This window comes from Danio aesculapii, chromosome 14 (assembly GCF_903798145.1).
Source record: "Danio aesculapii chromosome 14, fDanAes4.1, whole genome shotgun sequence".
NCBI lineage: Eukaryota > Metazoa > Chordata > Actinopteri > Cypriniformes > Danionidae > Danio > Danio aesculapii.
The window spans coordinates 45129294-45148670 of record NC_079448.1 but is presented as its reverse complement, the minus strand read 5'-3'; positions in this window follow the sequence as shown (position 1 = coordinate 45148670).

The following is a 19377-nucleotide window of genomic DNA, read 5'->3' as shown; positions in this document are numbered from 1 at the left end:
CTAAACACTGCAGTGCTTTTTAATTTTTTCATAAATAAAACTTGTATCAGAGCTGCAGCAATGTTTTGTCAGCTTGTCATCCTCTGAGAAAAATGGCTGATGGTTCCTAGCAATCTGCAAACCACCACCTTCCTTCTGGTCTGCGGTAAAATTTTCGAGCGTTGACTAGTCCGTGATGATAAATAGGTTGGGGACTACTGTGTTACAGTATATGCATACACATAACATTAATGTACACATTACAGCCACTTAATTACAGCAGGCACACTGTAGCTGCTTAAATGTCATGTGAATGGCAGATTTGCATTAACATGCAAGTAAATGCATTTAGACATGTAGTGTAAATGCGGTCAAGACAATCTGCTGAGTTTAAAGTGAACATCAGCAAGCAAAGGGATTTATATATGGGAGTATGCATATTTTTATAGTTAATGTGTTAATGCATTCATTTCCATTCGATGGCAAGTAAACAGTGCGTGTGTTGTTTTTCTTTTGTTCGTTTTTGGTATATAAAAGACACTAAACAGATAGATTAACACACCGGTGCTTTTCATCTCCCTCACACTTTTCTTCTTCACAACAATACATCACTCTGTCCCATTATTCTCTCATCACACATCACAAGCTATAGTGTTATTCCCATTTGCAAATGGCTTACTTTGAATAAAAGCATCTGCTAATGTACAGATGTAAATGCAATGTTTAAAAATAACAACAGCTACAAAAATAATATATAAAAAAATATCTCTCACAGCCTACTGTGCTGTCACCATTGAACATCCAGCATTGCTTCTGACTGTTACAGTAAATTGACCTTCCCTGACAAACAACAACTCTACCCATAATTTGCTGTTTGCGATTGAGCATGTACAAGAAACATGTTGACAGCGAACGCATTTTACATCATGTTCCAGTCAAATCTGTGTGGGATGTCAGGAAATTTCAGGGTGAAAAGTTTAGATCCAGTAGATCAGCATCTGAAGTCTACAGCAAGTCAAAATTACCTGCAGCAGCACCATCATCATTTACACTAAGGTGCGAATAGCATTTCCTATTAGGAATACTGACAAAAAATAATGAGTTTCCGTGGACTCTATTTATGGGTTGAGGTGGAAAAAAGGGAACCTGCTCTGTTTCTTCTGCATTTAGTTGAGTGTTTCATGTGTCACTGTTTAATGATGTCTATAATCTTGCTTAATGTCAATTATAATCAACAACAAATTGAGCGAATGGAATCTGTCATCCTTTTAAATCCCTCATCCACACCACCTGAAGATCAAAGGTCAGACATGATGAATTACCATTTCCTACTTGAGATCAAGTGCAGGATACACATAATGACTCCTCTCTCATAAAGCCTCTCATCCCTCCCTCTATTCTTCTCCTTTTGCTCTCCCTCTCTCGCTTTATCTCCTACCAAACACTTTGATTAGTTTGAAAAGAAACCACACTTGAGCAAATTGTGGCAAGAGCTGTTTGAATAATGCACAAATCAGGCAAATCACTTTACCTGCCAAACCTCATCCAACAGAGCTTGATTCCCTACATTTACAAATACGCATATTGTACAAATAAAGGCAGTAAACATTTATTATACACATTCAAACAAGCATGCAGGCGTATGAAAAAAATACTGTGGTGATATTTTTCCAAAAATTAAATTACGTTGTTCCTCGAACATTTCACATAAGCTCTCCATGTTATTCTCCATGTAATGGTGGTAAAGTGTATGTACAATGTTGTCAAGTGAGTAGTAAAGTATTATTATGTTGCTTCATGGATGTATTTTAGCAGGTTGGAAATCAAGTGGTCAATAAGTAGTGCTGAAAGATTATGTCTAATATTGAACATAACCTTAACCAACAATTAGATTGCTTTGAGCTACCTAATGAGTAAATAAGAGCTGCTGGTAATCCAGATTGGTCAAGAGTTGGTTAATAAAGATGTATTATTTGTAACTCACCGTGTAATCATCAGTGTTATTAATATTTTACACATGGCAGGTAAAGTGTGGGGCGGCACGGTAGTGTAAAAAGGAAGAAGGTCAATGGTTCAAGTCCCGGCTGGGTCAGTTGGCATTTCTTTGTGGAGTTTGCATGTTCTCCCCGTGTTTGCATGGGGGGTTTCAAACTTTCCACAGAATATTAAACAGTGATTATCAGCCAATTAAGTTCGGTATATGATCAAGAGGAATATTCCACTTGTAGTCCACATATGTATATATATATATATATATATATATATATATATATATATATATATATATATATATATATATATATATATATATATATATATATCAATATTTTACACATATATATTTTTATATAGCTGTTTGTGTGCTACTGTGAATACCTGTTTGTGTAATAAGCAGTGTTTATGTGCGTTGTGGACCTGGCTACAGGCTCATATCACTAATGCTCTTTAAATAGCGGCAACTACAAAACAAATTGTGTGATTAACTTTAGACCAGTTTTTGGTTGCTCAAAGGAGCAATCTATTCAACAGAGGCTCATTCTGAAAATGTAGACACATATACATTTCTGGAGATCATGAATTATGTAGTTAGAAGTATGTATGGCTGTATTTCATCTTTTGAATGCTACAGGTTGGTATGATCCTTTACGCGATTACCAGCTGACCGCTTATCTCTGTATTTATGGCTTTCCTGCTGTTACCAATTTGGCCAGTAGCTCGCCATGTACGTCAGTGAACTTGTGAGGCAGAGAGGAGTTGACCATGATGACAGGGTTCAAGTCTGGCAAGTAGCAGGTAAGATAAAAACAAAAGTCAAAAAATAAAATAAACAATAAAATAACAGGCTCAGAATGGGGTAAAATCAGAAAACGTGGTAAAAAGCACATGAGGGCTTTTCTTTTTCTGGATTGCTATTCAAAACACTGTCTTTTGAGTTTAGGGAAGTGGGTGGGCGAGTTAATCGGTGCCTTTGAAAACACTATTGATTGGGTTTAGGGAAGGAAGAGGGTGGGTCAGTCGATTGGTCAGTCAGTCAGTCAACAGCGGACTCTAGTGTATTTACGCGAGAACAGCAGGCGCGAATGGCACTTGCAAGAGTGATTTGAGATCTAAAAAAGTGTACACAGTGGCCTCTGGTGGATTCACGATATCAAAAACTACAAAAAACATTCCTCCTGGGATGTATTTTGAGCTCTCCAGAAATATAATAGCAGTACGTTTTCAGAATGAGCTTGGGTTTAATCTATTTCTGTTGCCTGAAATAGCAACGCACAAACAATGCGACTTAACACAGACCAGCATGCTCCTGAGTGCACAAAAGGCCGCAAATACATTTGCTATTTAAACAGCGTGGTCCAGGATGTGAAAATTATTCCTGCACCAGACTGAAATTAGCTTAAAAACACTTGCGTCATGCTTGCAAAGTGTATGATCGGGCTCATGGTTTTTTCAGCCAGATGGTGTACTTATGCTGTCTACCACCAGGGGCTATCTAAGCTAAACCTTGACCCCTCGTTTCACAAACATCCCTATACCCATGTTTCAAGCTAATGTTCAAAAACCACTGTGGCAAAAACGCAGGGTTGTGTCCTATCTGAATAGTTGTGTTTGGTTGCATCACGCTAACTAAGCTGGGTGGCAAACACCAATGACATTACAGAAGTGACTAACGCGACTATAACCCTGAAATTGGACAATTACACTCAGATCACCTTCACACTACAGGCTTTCTTCCCGTTAGGCAGTCACCCACTTCTGGCTTTACTGCAGCTCTGCCTCTCATTTATTTGGCCACAGGAGAACAGTGTGTTTTGTTTTGTTCTTTCTTCCTCTCCATTTCAGTTGGTGGAGATTTGGTTTCACCTTTGGCTTGCTTACTTGGGGTCAATAGAGCTGCCCTACAGTGAAATTCCCTTAAATAATAACATTCCTTTTGAACTGAACAGATCCTCAAGCCCCTTTAGTTTCTGTTGCTAATTTCAACAAACAAACTGATTTTCTGTCATAAAATGATAGCTGTTTATATGTACATTACGTACATTAATGCACATACTGTTTATCATGTACATTATAACAATTATTAGGGTGAAGCGGTGGTGCAGTAGGTAGTGCTGGCGCCTCACAGCAAGAAGGTTGCTGGTTCGAGCCTCATCTGGGTCCGTTGGCGTTTCTGTGTGGAGTTTGCATGTTCTCCCCGTGTTCGCGTGGGTTTCCTCCGGGTGCTCTGGTTTCCCCCACAGTCCAAAGACCTAACGATTATGAAAAAACATTAATCAAGATGAAACAATTATTGCATCACTCTTTTTCCAATTGTACACATTTGTTGCTCTGCAAAGCTCAGTTTCCCATGATAACTACTAAAAGCATGTACTGTAATGCAACTTTTGCAGCATGGGATGAGCATCATTCATTGCTGTACATTGGAATCATTCATGTTTTTAAAAGCGCAAAAGAGATGGCATGCTATTGTTTGTATGTGCTCTGTCTCAGAGACGAGCAGAGCACACACATCTGAAGTCATCTTAATGTGAGCGCTTTAATGGTCAAATACATGCACATTTGGGTCAAAACACAGTGTTTAGTGATTATTCATATTAGCCCTCATTTATGTAATAAACATACGAGTTGAGAATCAAAAGACTTGTGAAAGTGAAACCATAAATCTGAATGTAACTACTCTTAAAGTGACAGCGCACAATATTCTTGCTGCCGACTGTTTTTATCATTATCAATCAAAAAAAAGGAGAAAATCACTCACTGCTCTTGACTGGACTTTTGTAGCTATAATTAAAGTTTTTTTCTTACAGTGAAGATGCTTAAAGCACAGTTTGTTTTATATTTTTATTCTATTGTATTTATTTCCCTTTCCTTATTTACAGGGAGGAAAATAACTATAAATAACTGTATGTATGTATATATATATATATATATATATATATATATATATATATATATATATATAGTTGAAGTCAGAATTATTAGCCCTCCTGTATTATTAGCGACCCTTTTCCTCCAATTTCTGTATAATGGAAAGGTTTTTTTTCAACACATTTCTTAAAATAATAGATTTAATAACTCATTTCTAATAACTTATTTCTTTTATCTTTGCTATGATGACGGCACATAATATCTGACTAGATATTCTTCAAGATACTAGTATTCCGCTTAAAGTGCAATTCAAAGGCTTAATTAGGGTAATTAGGCAAGTCATTGTATAACAGTAGTTTCTTCTGGAGACAATCAAAAATATATAGCTTAAAGGGGCTAATAATATTGACCTTAAAATTGGTTTCAAAATATTTAAACCTAAAATAATAAAATAATAACAAAATAAAACAAATAAGACTTTCTCCAGAATAAAAAATATTATAGGTAATACTGCGAAAAATTCCTTGCTTTAATAAACATCATTTGGGAAATATTTATTTAAACATTTTTTTAAGTAATTTTGACTTCAACTGATAATCGTTTTGAATAATCGTGATTACAATTATGACTAAAATAACCGTGATTATGATTTTTCCCATAATCGAGCAGCCCTAAGTGCTACCCACTGAGCCACCGTGCCACCCATAATAAGTTATCCATTATATAATAATGTGACATTAATGCAGTTAAAAGACCTGTTGCTTTGACTTAGAACCAAATGCATACATTCTTGATGTTCTGGAGGTAGTTATGTGTTTAGGTTTAGGTTTAAATAAATAAATTCCATTGCTTATCCTAGAAGCAGTGATTTACCAGTAGTTTAGTGGTTTTGAAGCACTCAAATCAAAATCTTTCAATGTTTTTCCACAACACTGAAACATTGAGACCAAATTCTGGTCCCTGTGCAACTGACTCTTGGCTCAGCCATTGGCTCATCCGTGTTCAAGGTGAGGGGTTAAACGATAAGTCAGTTAAACTAACATGCATTCTGTTAACACACAATTAACACACATGAAACGTCATCCTTGATTTTGGACTATTGCCTGTTTCTTTATAAGGCTGCTTTGAGACAGTGTACAGTGTATGTAAGTTGACTTGATTAGCTGTCCTCTTTGTGATGTGCAGTTGAGTGTGAAGGGTTAACAGCTCCCAGATGCCATTTGACAGCCATTAGCACCATCACCACGGTTAACCTTCTGTCACTGACCTCTCTTACTTTCTGACACATAAACATACAGCTTCAGATAGTAAATCTAGCCAGGCTTTACAGAAGACTCTCGCTCTGAAAGAGAAACAGTACAAGCTGCATGTTCTTTAGAGGGCGAAGAGAAAGACCGGTAATGAAATATTCAACTGTGAGCTTCACTGATTTCAGTTTCATCAAGAAAAAAGAGGATAGAGAGCTGAGGTGTGTGTATGTGTGTGTATGTGCATGCGCATGTCAAAGGGCTTGTCCCAGGATTTATACAGAAAATGAAAAACCTTTAATAAATATCGTAGAATGATTAAACATAGGGGATGATTCAATTTGGACGGTTTTCCATCAACAATACTGCATGAATTAAAAAGTGTATGTTTTTGTTTGCTATCCTTATGAGTTTGAACATTTTCTTTGAACACTTCATCATTTAAAAACAAACAGAGTTAAAAAATTTATGAGCGATCAATGGTTTGCAGTTGCTGCTGTAGGAGAAATAATCACAATCAACAATGCGTAATCAACAATGGCAATTATGAAAATGATTGTCATCAGCATTATTGTTGTCATTATTGTCATCATTATTGACATGTGGGTCTTATTAGAAGCACATAAAGATGTTTTGATTCTTGTTGATTGGGTGTGACTGTTTGATTTTAGAGTAAACAAAATGATATAAAACGCTTACATTCTGTCAATATGTTAATGTTCAAAACAAATACTGTATATTGAAGCCTTTTGCCACCTGAAGAGTAAAAATTAATTGTGAAAAGCAATTACTAATTAGTCACGACTGAAAAATAAAACTGCATTTTTTCACTATTTTCAGAAATATGAGAAACAAAGTAAGATTTGTGTTTTGTTTTTGTAACTGTATGCAAAGGAACATTTTGTAAGTTATTTGACTCATCTATTATTATTATTATTATTATTATTATTATTATTATTATTATTATTATTATTATTATTATTATTATTATTATCATTTCTTCTAGTATTATAATTATAATTATTATTAATATTATTCCTTTATATTATTATTAATATTAATTATAACATTTTATAATAATTATTATTATTATTATTATTATTATTATTATTATTATTAAAATAATAATTATTTCTTCTAGTATTATAATTATAATTATTATTAATATTATTCCTTTATATTATTAATAATATTAATTATAACTTAATTTATTACTTTTTTTATTATTATTATTATTATTATTATTATTATTATTATTATTATTATTATTATTATTATTATTATTATTATTATTATTGTTAAAATAATAATTATTTCCTCTAGTATTATAATTATAATTATTATTAATATTATTCCTTATTATTATTAATATTAATTATAACTTAATTTATTATTGTTATTGTTATTATTATTATTGTTATTATTATTATAAATTTTACTGTAAGAAAATTATATAAAACACTTGCTGTAAATATGTTAATGTTCAAAATAAATACTGTATATTGAAGCCTTTTGCCATCTGAAGAGTAAAAGTAATTGTGAAACAAAATTAGAAATGGGTCATGACTTTTCTTGCAATATTTTCAGAAATTTAAGAAGCAAAGTCACATTTGTGTTTCGTGTTTGTAACTGTAAATGCGCAGCAACATTTTGTAAGTTATTTAACTCATCTATTTATTGATTTATTATTATTATTTTTTATATTATTCTTTATTTTAATTAATACTTTTAATCAGCACCAACACATTTATTTGATACAAATTGAACGCAAAGTAATTTATACTGTACAAAAGAAGAAATTAATATTATTATTATTATTATTATTATTATTATTATTATTATTATTATTATTATTATTATTATTAATAATGTTATTTAAGAAATTATTATTATTTTAATAATAATAATAATAATAAATTAAGTTAAAATTAATAATAATAATATAAAGGAATAATATTAATAATAACTATAATTAAAATACTAGAATAAATAATTATTATTTTAATAATAATAATAATGATGATAATAATTAATGTATTATTATTGTTATTAATAATAATAAAAATAATAATAATAATAATAATATAAATTATTATTGTTGTTGTTGTTATTATTATTATTATTATTATTATTATTTATATTATTGTTATTATTATTATTATTATTATTATTATTATTATTATTATTATTATTGTTGTTATTGTTATTATTGTTGTTATTATTATTATTATATTATTATTAGAAATTGTAATATTGTTTGATAGAATTTACCATGCATTTGATGAAATAACTGCAGGCTTTGTGAGCATAAGAGACTTTAAAAAAATAGTAAACAAAACAATCAATTAAATAAATAAATAAATAAATAAATAAATACTTTTGGAAATAGTATATGTGTTTCAATGATCCATCTTAATTTCACTTATTCTATATATAAACTATATGTATGTTTTTTTCTATATATAAGCTAAAAAATATAAGTACGACTTGTAGTTGTATATGTAGTTGCATATCATCAATAACCCCTCCCCCAAGTTCTTTGAGGCATCAGAATGATACATCTGAAAGATATAGCTGATCTATAGTCTTGACATTACGCCGGTATTCTCATCCTCAATGATCCCACTAATCATGAGCGCAGCGGCACATGTGATCAATACCTGAGCTAATGCACATATATGAACTCATCACAACCAACCCTCAGGAGAAAAACCAGGCTCTTCATTCTAACATTTCTCTTTGTGCATGTGATACGTGTGAGTGCCAAAGCAATTCAGTCGATTCTTACTCTCTGCACAGAGCTGAGTTCATATAAATCTCATTTGTCACAACAATGAAATATTTCGTAACTATGGGAAGAAAATTGAGCATAACCATGTTTTATTTCACTTTCTTTTCATCCTCGTCCCAGGAGACCAACTCTCAATCACATGCACACAAATGCTTGAAAAGGCATTGTTCATGGCAAACTGTGAGGTTTTACAATAAAATATGCATCGTGAAAAGTGGGAGTGCATTGCGCTTTTCTTTGAAAAACTGCAATTATTATGTTCATTCTTATCTGGGTTAATCTGCTGTACACAGATTCTTATTTTCATGTGAAATACACAAGGAGACAGACAGACAGACAGACAGACAGACAGACAGACAGATGGATGATTCACACTGAAAAAAATATTAAAGTGATTTCTTGCCTTTACTTTTTTTTAAGTGTTGCAAACAATTTATTTGAGCTGAATTCAAACAAATTAAGTTGACCATTACTAAATTTAATTCATTCACTTTCCTTTGGCTTAGTTCCTTTATTTATCAAGGGTCACCACAGCGGAATGAACTGCCAACTTATCCAGCATATGTTTTATGCAGTGGATGCCCTTCCAGCCACAACCTAGTACTGGGAAACACCCATACACTCGCACATTCACACACATACACTCCTGCCAGTTTAGCGTACCCAATTCACCTATATAGCATGTCTTTAGACTGTGGGGGAAAGCGGAGCACTCGGAGGAAACCCACGCTAACATGGGAAGAACATGCAAACTCCACACAGAAATGCCAACTGACCCAGCCGGGACTCAAACCAGCGACCTTCTTGCTGTGAGGCGACAGTGCTAACCATGTGTGCTGTGGCCACTGTGTCACCCTGGTAAATTTATTATTATTTTTTTTTTAATTCGGCACATATAAATTGTTTGCAACAATTTTGTTAAAAAAAAACCTTTCAGCGTACATGGATCATTACACCCCAGTTTGATTAAAACATACATATAGACAGACAGATAAACAGACAGACAGATCACTACATGTATCGTTACACCCAGTTTGATAGATCGATAGACAGACGGAAGAGACAACTCAATACTGTTACACCACCGTTTGGTAGATAGACAGACAGATAGATTAATACATGAATTGTTACACTCCAGTTTGAAAGATAGATAGACAGACAGACGGATCAATACTGTTACACCCCAATACAACAGATAGATAGATAGATAGATAGATGGATGGATGGATGGATGGATGGATGGATGGATGGATGGATGGATGGATGGATGGATGGACGGACGGACGGACGGACGGACGGACGGACGGACAGACAGAGAGATCGATACATGTACCATTACACCCCAGTATGAAAGATAGATAGATAGACAGACAGACAGATCAATACTGTTACACCCCAATTTGATAGATAGATAGATAGACAGACAGACAGACAGACAGACAGATCAATACATGTACCATTACACCCCAGTATGAAAGATAGACAGACAGACAGACGGATCAATACTGTTACACCCCAATTTGATAGATAGATGGATGGATGGATGGATGGATGGATGGATGGATGGATGGATGGATGGATGGATGGATGGATTGACAGACAGACAGACAGACAGACAGACAGACAGACAGACAGATCTATACATGTCTGTTACACTCCAGTTTGATAGATAGACAGACAGACAGACAGACAGACATATCAATACATGTACCGTTACACCCCAGTTTGATAGATAGACAGACAGACAGACAGACAGACATATCAATACATGTACCGTTACACCCCAGTTTGACAGATAGTCAGACTGACAGACAGACAGATCGATTCATGTATCATTACACCCCAGTTTGATAAATAGACAGACAGAGAGACAGATCAATACTTTTACACCCTAGTTTGATAGACAGACAGACAGGCAGACAGATAGATCAATACATGAATTGTTACACCCCAGTTTGATAGACAGACAGATCAATACATGGACTGGTGCACCCCAGTTAGATAGATAGATAGATAGATAGATAGATAGATAGATAGATAGATAGATAGATAGATAGATAGATAGATGGATGGATGGATGGATGGATGGATGGATGGATGGATGGATGGATGGATGGATGGATGGATGGATGGATGGATGGTGGGTGGGTGGGTGGGTGGGTGGGTGTATGGATGGATGGATGGATGGATGGATGGATGGATGGAACACAGCCTTTGTTAGGGTTTAGTAGCTTGTTTTTTTTTCTACAAAGGCGCACATGGAGAGACAGATAATAGTGACACGACACCATTTTCCTTTGAGACAGCACAGATTCACAGCTGCAAGACTTTGCTCTGTGGTGAGCGTTGTGGAAATTAGAAAATTTAAGAGACGTGTTCAAAAACTGTGAGCCAAAGCTAGAATACGAGTAGGTGTTTTGGCTACTAGCATGCTATCGCTAATGTTTCCCCCTGCCTCTTTTCTCTCAAGTGCTTTTCTAGCACATAATTGATGACTTATTTGTGCTGAGACTTGTTATCACACGCACATAAGTAAACCTTTTCTACCAATGCAAATGGAGCAGCTAATTTTGTCCCCAGCACACTTTCCCTTCGCCGTCTGTCCCTTGGTCCCTTTTATTGTTTCACAATCTATCTTGTTTATCTCTTACTTCACCTCCCAACTGCTCCCACTCTCTCTTTCTATCTATCTCTCTTTGTTTATCTCTGCGAAACTCTAGTCAAGAGGTTCTGATATATCCAAACAATTAGTTGGAGGAGAATGTCATTTGGCCAGCATTGACTCTAATGCTGCTATAAGAAGAAAAGCAAATTACCCTTTCACTCCAGCCTCATGTCATCTAAACCTCACTTCTTTTATTTATATTTTTAACTCCGCTTCAGTTCATATTTCTTTCAATCTGCCATGTAACGCAATAATTTCACTGCACTGTAAACATTTTTTATATAATAATAATTAAAAAAAAACTCAGTTACACTAAAATAATGGTCCATTAGTTAATGTTGATTAATGTATTTACTAATGAACAAATAAATATTAATACATTTATTATGGTACTTATTTACCTTTGTTAATGTTGGTTAATGTTATTTCAGTTAAATAGCGTTAGTTCATGTTAACTCAGAGTGCATTAACTAAGCATAACATTGGATTTTAATTACAACCCAGGCTCATTCTGAAAATGTACCCCTATATACATTTTTAGAGAGTGCCAAATACGTCCCAGGAGGAACGTTTTTTTCTTTCTTTTTTTTGCGCGAATCCACCAGAGGCCGCTGTGTAAGCTTTTTGAGATCTCAAATGTCTCTTGTGAGTGCCATTCACACCTACTGTTCTCGCATAATCCACCAGAAGCCACTGTCGACTGACTGACTGACCAACCAACCGATAAACCCACCCACCCCCTTCCCTAAACTCAACCGACAGCGTTTTAAAAAGCACCGATTTGAGTTGATTAGTTAATGTTGAATCATGATTAATAAATTCTTCACAAGATTATTAAGTACTTAACTTTTGTTAATCCATCCAGTAATAACTTATTAATGTTAATAAATATATTAACTAACATTAACTAATGGACCGTTATCCATCTTCATTTTCTTTTTTGCTTAGTTTTTGGCTGTATTAATTCGGGGTTGCCACAGTGGAATGAACCACCAACTTATCCAACACATGTTTTATGCAGCGGATGCCCTTCCAGCTGCAACCCATCTCTGGGAAACATCCATACACACTCATTTACACTCATACACTACGGACAATTTAGCCTACCCAATTCACCTGTACCACGTGTCTTTGGACTGTGGGGGAAGCCGGAGCACCCGGAGGAAACCCACACTAACTCGGGGAGAACATGCAAACTCCACAGAGAAGCGCTAAATATATATATATAATATTATTATTATTATTATTATTATTATTATTATTATTATTATTATTATTAATACTATTATTATTTGTTTTTGGCATTTTTTATTGTACAACCTTTGGTTATATCTGGCTTTTTAAACAAAATTTTATTGTATGTATATATATATATATATATATATATATATATATATATATATATATAATATATATATATATATATATATATATGTATGTATATGTATATGTATATAGACATTTTTTTCCCAATGCAAATTGATACTAGATCTATGTTTTGTTCTAACAAATGGAATTTGTTTTTATTTATTTCTAAAATTATTTAGATACTTGTATTATAGTATATCAACTTAAATATGATTTGTATATACAAAATAATTCACAATATAATTTATTTCTTGTTCATAACAAACCCCATCATAGTTTGTGTTTATTTAATAATAAAATAATTGCATATATTGCATTTTGCACTATAACTTTTTAGCATTTTTTACATTTATTTTATTTTCTTGTGACATAATTCTCTTTGATCATGTATTGTTTAAATATGTTTGAAAGATAGTGGAAACATGTAAATATGTATAATATACATCTAATATGTATAGATAATAATCATTTTCATGTTAAAGCAAAAACACAGTGTAAATGTAGCTTAAGTTGGGACGAGCAGTTTCTTTTTCTTTGTTTTTTTACCCTTTGGTTTGGGAATGAAAGTCTCTTTGTCTGGCAGAAAGCTGCAGTTAGTCTGACAGTAACACAATGGCTCTTCATTCACATCATCACGCACTGACTCCCTTCCTCACAACACACAGAGAGAGAAAGAGAGAGAGAGAGTGATGATTGGCTGGGTAATGGGAGATTGGAGCATTTTTCTGTGGACGTTAATGACCCGTTGTTTGTTGTGGTGGAGATGAGTTCACCTCATGGTGACAGAGCATCTCAATGCAACACTCTCTCTGTGTGTTCCTTGCTGACACTCTATATGTTTTCTGCTACAATTTTACACCTTGCTATTTGCAGTTGCTTTCAATGGTTGAAGGGAGAGTTCATTTACTCTATGAATGAAAATGCGGTCATAATTGCCTCACCCTCACGTCATTTCAAGGATGTTTGTAACCAAGCAGTTTGTGGTTTTAATTGACTTTCATTGTATTGACAAAAACAAGCATGAATATTTTCCTCTATGTTCTAAACAAAGCAGAAAGTAAATAATGATGCAATTTTGGTGAAATTAGATAATTAGCAGAATGTCAGAGCTACTGTTTTGTACTCTGCATATTATATGTAAAATACAGCCATTTTTTTCTATACAGCTTTTAATGCTTTTGTGACAAAGTTTCTTATGCTCATTATGAATGCTTGTAAAAAAATACAGTGAAACAAATTACTGTAAAATATTATTACAATCCAAAGTAAATCATTGCTATTTGAAAATATTTTAAAATGCTATTTATTTGTATGATAAGGGCGGCATGGTGGCAGTGAGTAGTGTTGTCGCCTCACAGCAAAAAGGTCACTGGTTCGAGCCCCGGCTGGGTCAGTTGGTATTTCTGTGTGAAGTTTGCATGCTCTCCCCATGTTTGTGTGGGGTCCTCTGGGTGCTCCGGTTTCCCCCACAACTCCAAAGACATGCACTATAGATGAATTGGGTAAGCTAAATTGTCTGTAGTATATGTGTGTATGACCCACCTTGTAAAAATTAGATGTTACGAAACACCAACATGGTGCGCCTAAATATCAGCTTCGATATAAATGGCCTTGGTAGTACCTAAGTAATTTTTTGTATGATGGCAGAGTTGAATTGTTGGTAGCCAATATTTCAGTCTTTAAAGATCCCTCTAAAATTATGCAATATGTCAGGGTTTTTTATTCATTCATTCATTTTCTTTTCGGCTTAGTCCCTTTATTAATCAGGAGTCACCACAGTGGAATGAACCGCCAACTTATCTAGCATTTGTTTTACGCAGCGGATGTCCTTCCAGCCGCAACCCAACACTGGGAAACACCCATAGACTCTCATTCACACACATACACTACGGCCAATTTACCCTATTCAGTTCACCTATAGCGCAAGTCTTTGGACTGTGGGAGAAACCGGAGCACCCGGAGGAAACCCACGCAGACACAGGGAGAACATGCAAACTCCACACAGAAATGTCAACTGATCCAGCCGGGGCTCTAACCAGTGACCTTCTTGCTGTGAGGTGATTGTGTACCCACTGTGCCATCATGACGCCTTGTGTTTTTTATTTATTACTGTTTTAAACTGGTTTATTCTTTGTAAAGTTCAAAAGGAGCATATGTGAAATATATTTGTTTTTTCTTTATTTTCAAAACACATATTTTACGTTTTTGTTGTTGTTGTTGTAGTCATTTATTTGTGCATTTATCTGCACATCAAATCGACTAAAGAGTTTTTCTCATATTAAAATGTTGTAGAACATGAAATAAATGAGGGTGAATAAATAAAGATGGGGTTAACTTTTTTAGAGAATTGACTCTTTATTATATGTGACACTGGAGCACAAAAAGTGTTTTATATTCCGTGGGTATATTTGTGGAGATAGCCAAAGATACTTTTATGAGTTTATTTCATTGTTTATTTCATTTCATCCATATAACTGGAATATAACTAAACCCTCAGATTCTAGATTTTCAACTGTTGTATCTTGAGTAAATACTGTCCTAACAAATTGCATATTAAAAAAAAACAGGAAGGAAGGAAGGAAGGAAGGAAGGAAGGAAGAAGTGAGTAAAAAAGAAGTATGGAAATGAAGAAAGAAAGAAACAGGCAGTAAAGAAATAAAGAATCATAAAAAGAAAGAAAGAAAGAAAGAAAGAAAAAAGTAAAGAAAGAAAGAGAAAGAAAGAAAGTAAAGAAAGAAAAAAGTAAAGAAAGAAACAAAGAAAAAAGTAAAGAAAGAAAGAAAAGTAAAAAAAGAAAGATTTCCCTGCATGAATGGTGCTTCCGCACAGACTTGTATGCAGGACATTCAAGGGTTAACCCAAGTTTCATCCAGCCCCTCGCACCATCCTTCCTTTCTTTTCTTTCTTTTCTTTCTTTTTTCTCTTCTCATCTTTTACCTGATGGAAAATGATAGATTTAACATGCTGGGAGCAGCAGAGGGGGGATTGGAATCTAGAGTGATGAGATTTGTATTCGCTCTTCATCAGAAGAGTTTGCTGTGCAGAGAGAAGGACCTGCATCCCGATGAACAGCTTGTGAACGAGGCTAACAAAAAACCCCTGCCCAGATCAACACCACAATACACAGATCAACTCAAAGCTCCTCAAAGGTCAATTTGAAGATTTATGGCCAGACTTACTAAACAGGGTAAATTAGTCCACAGTCTTATAAAGGTGCCAGTGAGAGTGGAACTTTTTTTTTTTTAACTTGATCTAGTAATAAACAGCAAATTTGACGTTATTCTCTCCTCTGCCTGCCGTCATCAGTCGCACACATTTTTTTTCCTTTTTCTGAAAGTCTTTATAACATCATCATGGAGTTTTTCTTTTACAATTTCAGCAAATAAGAATAGCAAAAAATATATTTGTTGTATTCTCCTATTCACTGTGCTCTGAGTTTACCAACTATGACGACTTCGGCTATTGAGAAATCTGGAAATGTGAAAAAGGTCTATACTAGAAATGTCCTGGTAAGTGTGTTGAAGCAATTTGAAGCTAGGACACCGGCCCTCCAGGAAGGAGGAGTTTGGACACCCCTGGTATACAGTATTACCATGATATTGACCTAAACTGCTAAAAAATTACTTTAACAAGTATAATTGATGAATTCCTAAAGCTTTGATCACTGTGTATGCTATTATTGTGATATTGACATACAGTAAGCTGCAGAAAAATAACCAGTATAATAAACATTTACAAGTTTGCAATCAAATTAATGTCTAGTACCTTCGTCCTTATCAACCCTGGCTCATTCTGAAAACGTACCACTACATACATTTCGAGAGAGCGGCAGACACGTCCCAGGAGGTACTTTTTGGGGGGGAGGGGGGTTCGTTTTTTTTAGATCTCAAATTTCTCTCACGAGTGCCATTCACACCTGCTCTTCTTGCATAAATCCACCAGAGGCCGCTGTCAACTGACTGACTGAACGACCAACCCACTGAACCGATTGACCCACTCTCTACTTTCCCTAAATCCAACCTATAGTGTTTTCAAAAGCAGTTCAGAAAAAGAAAAGCGCTTGCTCTTTACCATGTTTTTAGATTTTCCCACATTCTCACCCTCTTATTTACTTGTTTATTTTCATCGCAGTCAAGTCCACTCCACGTCACAAGTCCACCAACGCATGCGGCAAGCCACTGGACAAACTGGTAACAGCGGAAAAGCCGTCCACGTGGAGGAAAAGGAACAGCGTCATACCACCGCGTAGCGTTCTTTTTAAGGACAAAATGCAGCCATACGTACCTCTGGATACATAATGTGCGATAACCAGAAATGTATATGTCATGCTATGTTTTCAGAATGAACCTATGTTGGTCTCGTTGCAAGCGGAAAGATAATAAATTGTGTTTAATCCAGCCCGTTCTTACTAGGATACATAACTACTTTACAAGTTAGCAGAAATTAGGCTAATTCATATGATTTCGTTCAATTTCATTCGTATGAAAACATGCAGTTTAAAAAAAAAAGAGGCGGACCCCAAACTCCACCCCTAAACCAAACCATCAATGGGGGGTGTGCAAATTATACTAAAATGTACGAATGAGATCATACAAAATCATACAAATTAGACACTAAAACAAAACGTTATTAATTGCAGTGAGATTGTGATGTTTACCTGCTATCAGACGCACAAAATGGATGTTTTTGGTCTTAAATAACTGAGCAAATACTTGTAAAATGACAACCTGAAGAAATGTGCACTGCATGATAGATTTGAATGCTCTCCTACTATACATTTTTGCACCTAAAAGAAAAACTTTGCAAATTCAACAAAATGAGCAGCAAAAAAAAAATCCATTTTGATTTCTATTGACTGCTAATGTTTGTAAAAATCTCAAAATCCCTATTCATTCACATCTGCAGCTGACGTCAGAACAGAAAAAAATGTTGCTACTTCATTAACGTCTCATTAGAGCTAGTATTTGAATGATTCTAAAGTGATGACAAAACAGGGGATTTTGCTCACAGTTTAAGATTGTAAAGCTGAACGGCATGAAATGTCATCAGTCTACATAGATTTCCCAGTATTTCTCTGTTGCAATCGGGAGATCACATAAATTAACCACGAAAAAGCCAAAGCAATGCAAACACTACCAGATTACTGTTGTGTTTGCGATAAGGAAAAACGCAAAACACATGAGGGCATTTCTTCTTTCGCTCTGTTTACTGAACTAGGCTGCAGTAACGAAAACAAGAGACTCATCAAAAACAGATGGCCAACCAACACAAAATACATATATTCCTGATATGTGAGTCCCATCTCACACTCAACACTGTAATTACTATGGTATAAATACAGCACTACAACATACAAAAGAGAGAGATCGTCTTAGAAAGTCACTTGCCTATTTGATAATGATTTGATCAGCTGTAGTTTAAAATTTGGTTTTACGAGTGCTAACCCTTAAAGTTGCTGTTTGTTTAATTAATTAGTATTATTATATATTAGACAAAGATAAATTGATCTACTTGACATTACAAGCCTTGGTGAAGTCAAGTTGCTAGTTTTCTATACTTTTTTTATTGTAGTGACCACATTCAGTATGTGTAGATAAGTATAAAGTTCATACAGTTTTCAGTCAAGAGACTGGTACAGAGACCTGGAGGGCAAAACATTCACAGAACTGCAGCACAGGCCTGTCAGCCTTCCATCAATTGTGGAATTACATCTCAAAAAATGAAGAACAAAAAAAAGGCTCTAAGTTGTGGCCACTTGTGATCCATATACAGCACAGCACTGGCTGCAGTGTTTCAATCGATAAATGATGTGGTACATTCTTTAACACTTGGGTCATGTGTCCACCAAAGTCTTTTTCTTAAGCTTACATTTTCAAGTGTTTTCAATGGGAGTGCTGCATATTTAAAACCATCCTATCCCTTTTTTACAAGATGTAATATGAACCTCGGGTCTGCACAACGTGTCTGTGAAGTTTCAGCTCAAAATATTGCACAAATCATTTGTTATATCATACTTCAATGACATTTTTTTAGTGGAAGCAAAGGACAGTACCTTTAAATGCAAATGAGCTGCGACTTTACAGAAAAGGATTCAGTTACTGTTCGTGCCATGATTTCTGTCTTAAATTTCCTTTTAAAAAATGAATTCTGTTATTGTAATGTAAAAGCAAGCAACTAAAAAGCATTTAGGCATGTAGACAGGGTCAAGACGATCTGCTGCAGTTTAAACCTTGAGCATCAGAATGGGGAAGAAAGGTGGTTTAAGTGACTTTGAACATGGCATGGTTGTTGGTGCCAGACGGGCTGGTCTGAGTATTTCAGAAACTGCTGCTCAACTGACATTTTCACGCAAAACCATTTCTAGGTTTAACAGAGAACGGTCTGAAAAAGAGAAAATATTCAGCGGCAGTTCTGTGGGAGCAAATGCCTTGTTGATTTCAGAGGTCAGAGGAGAATGGCTA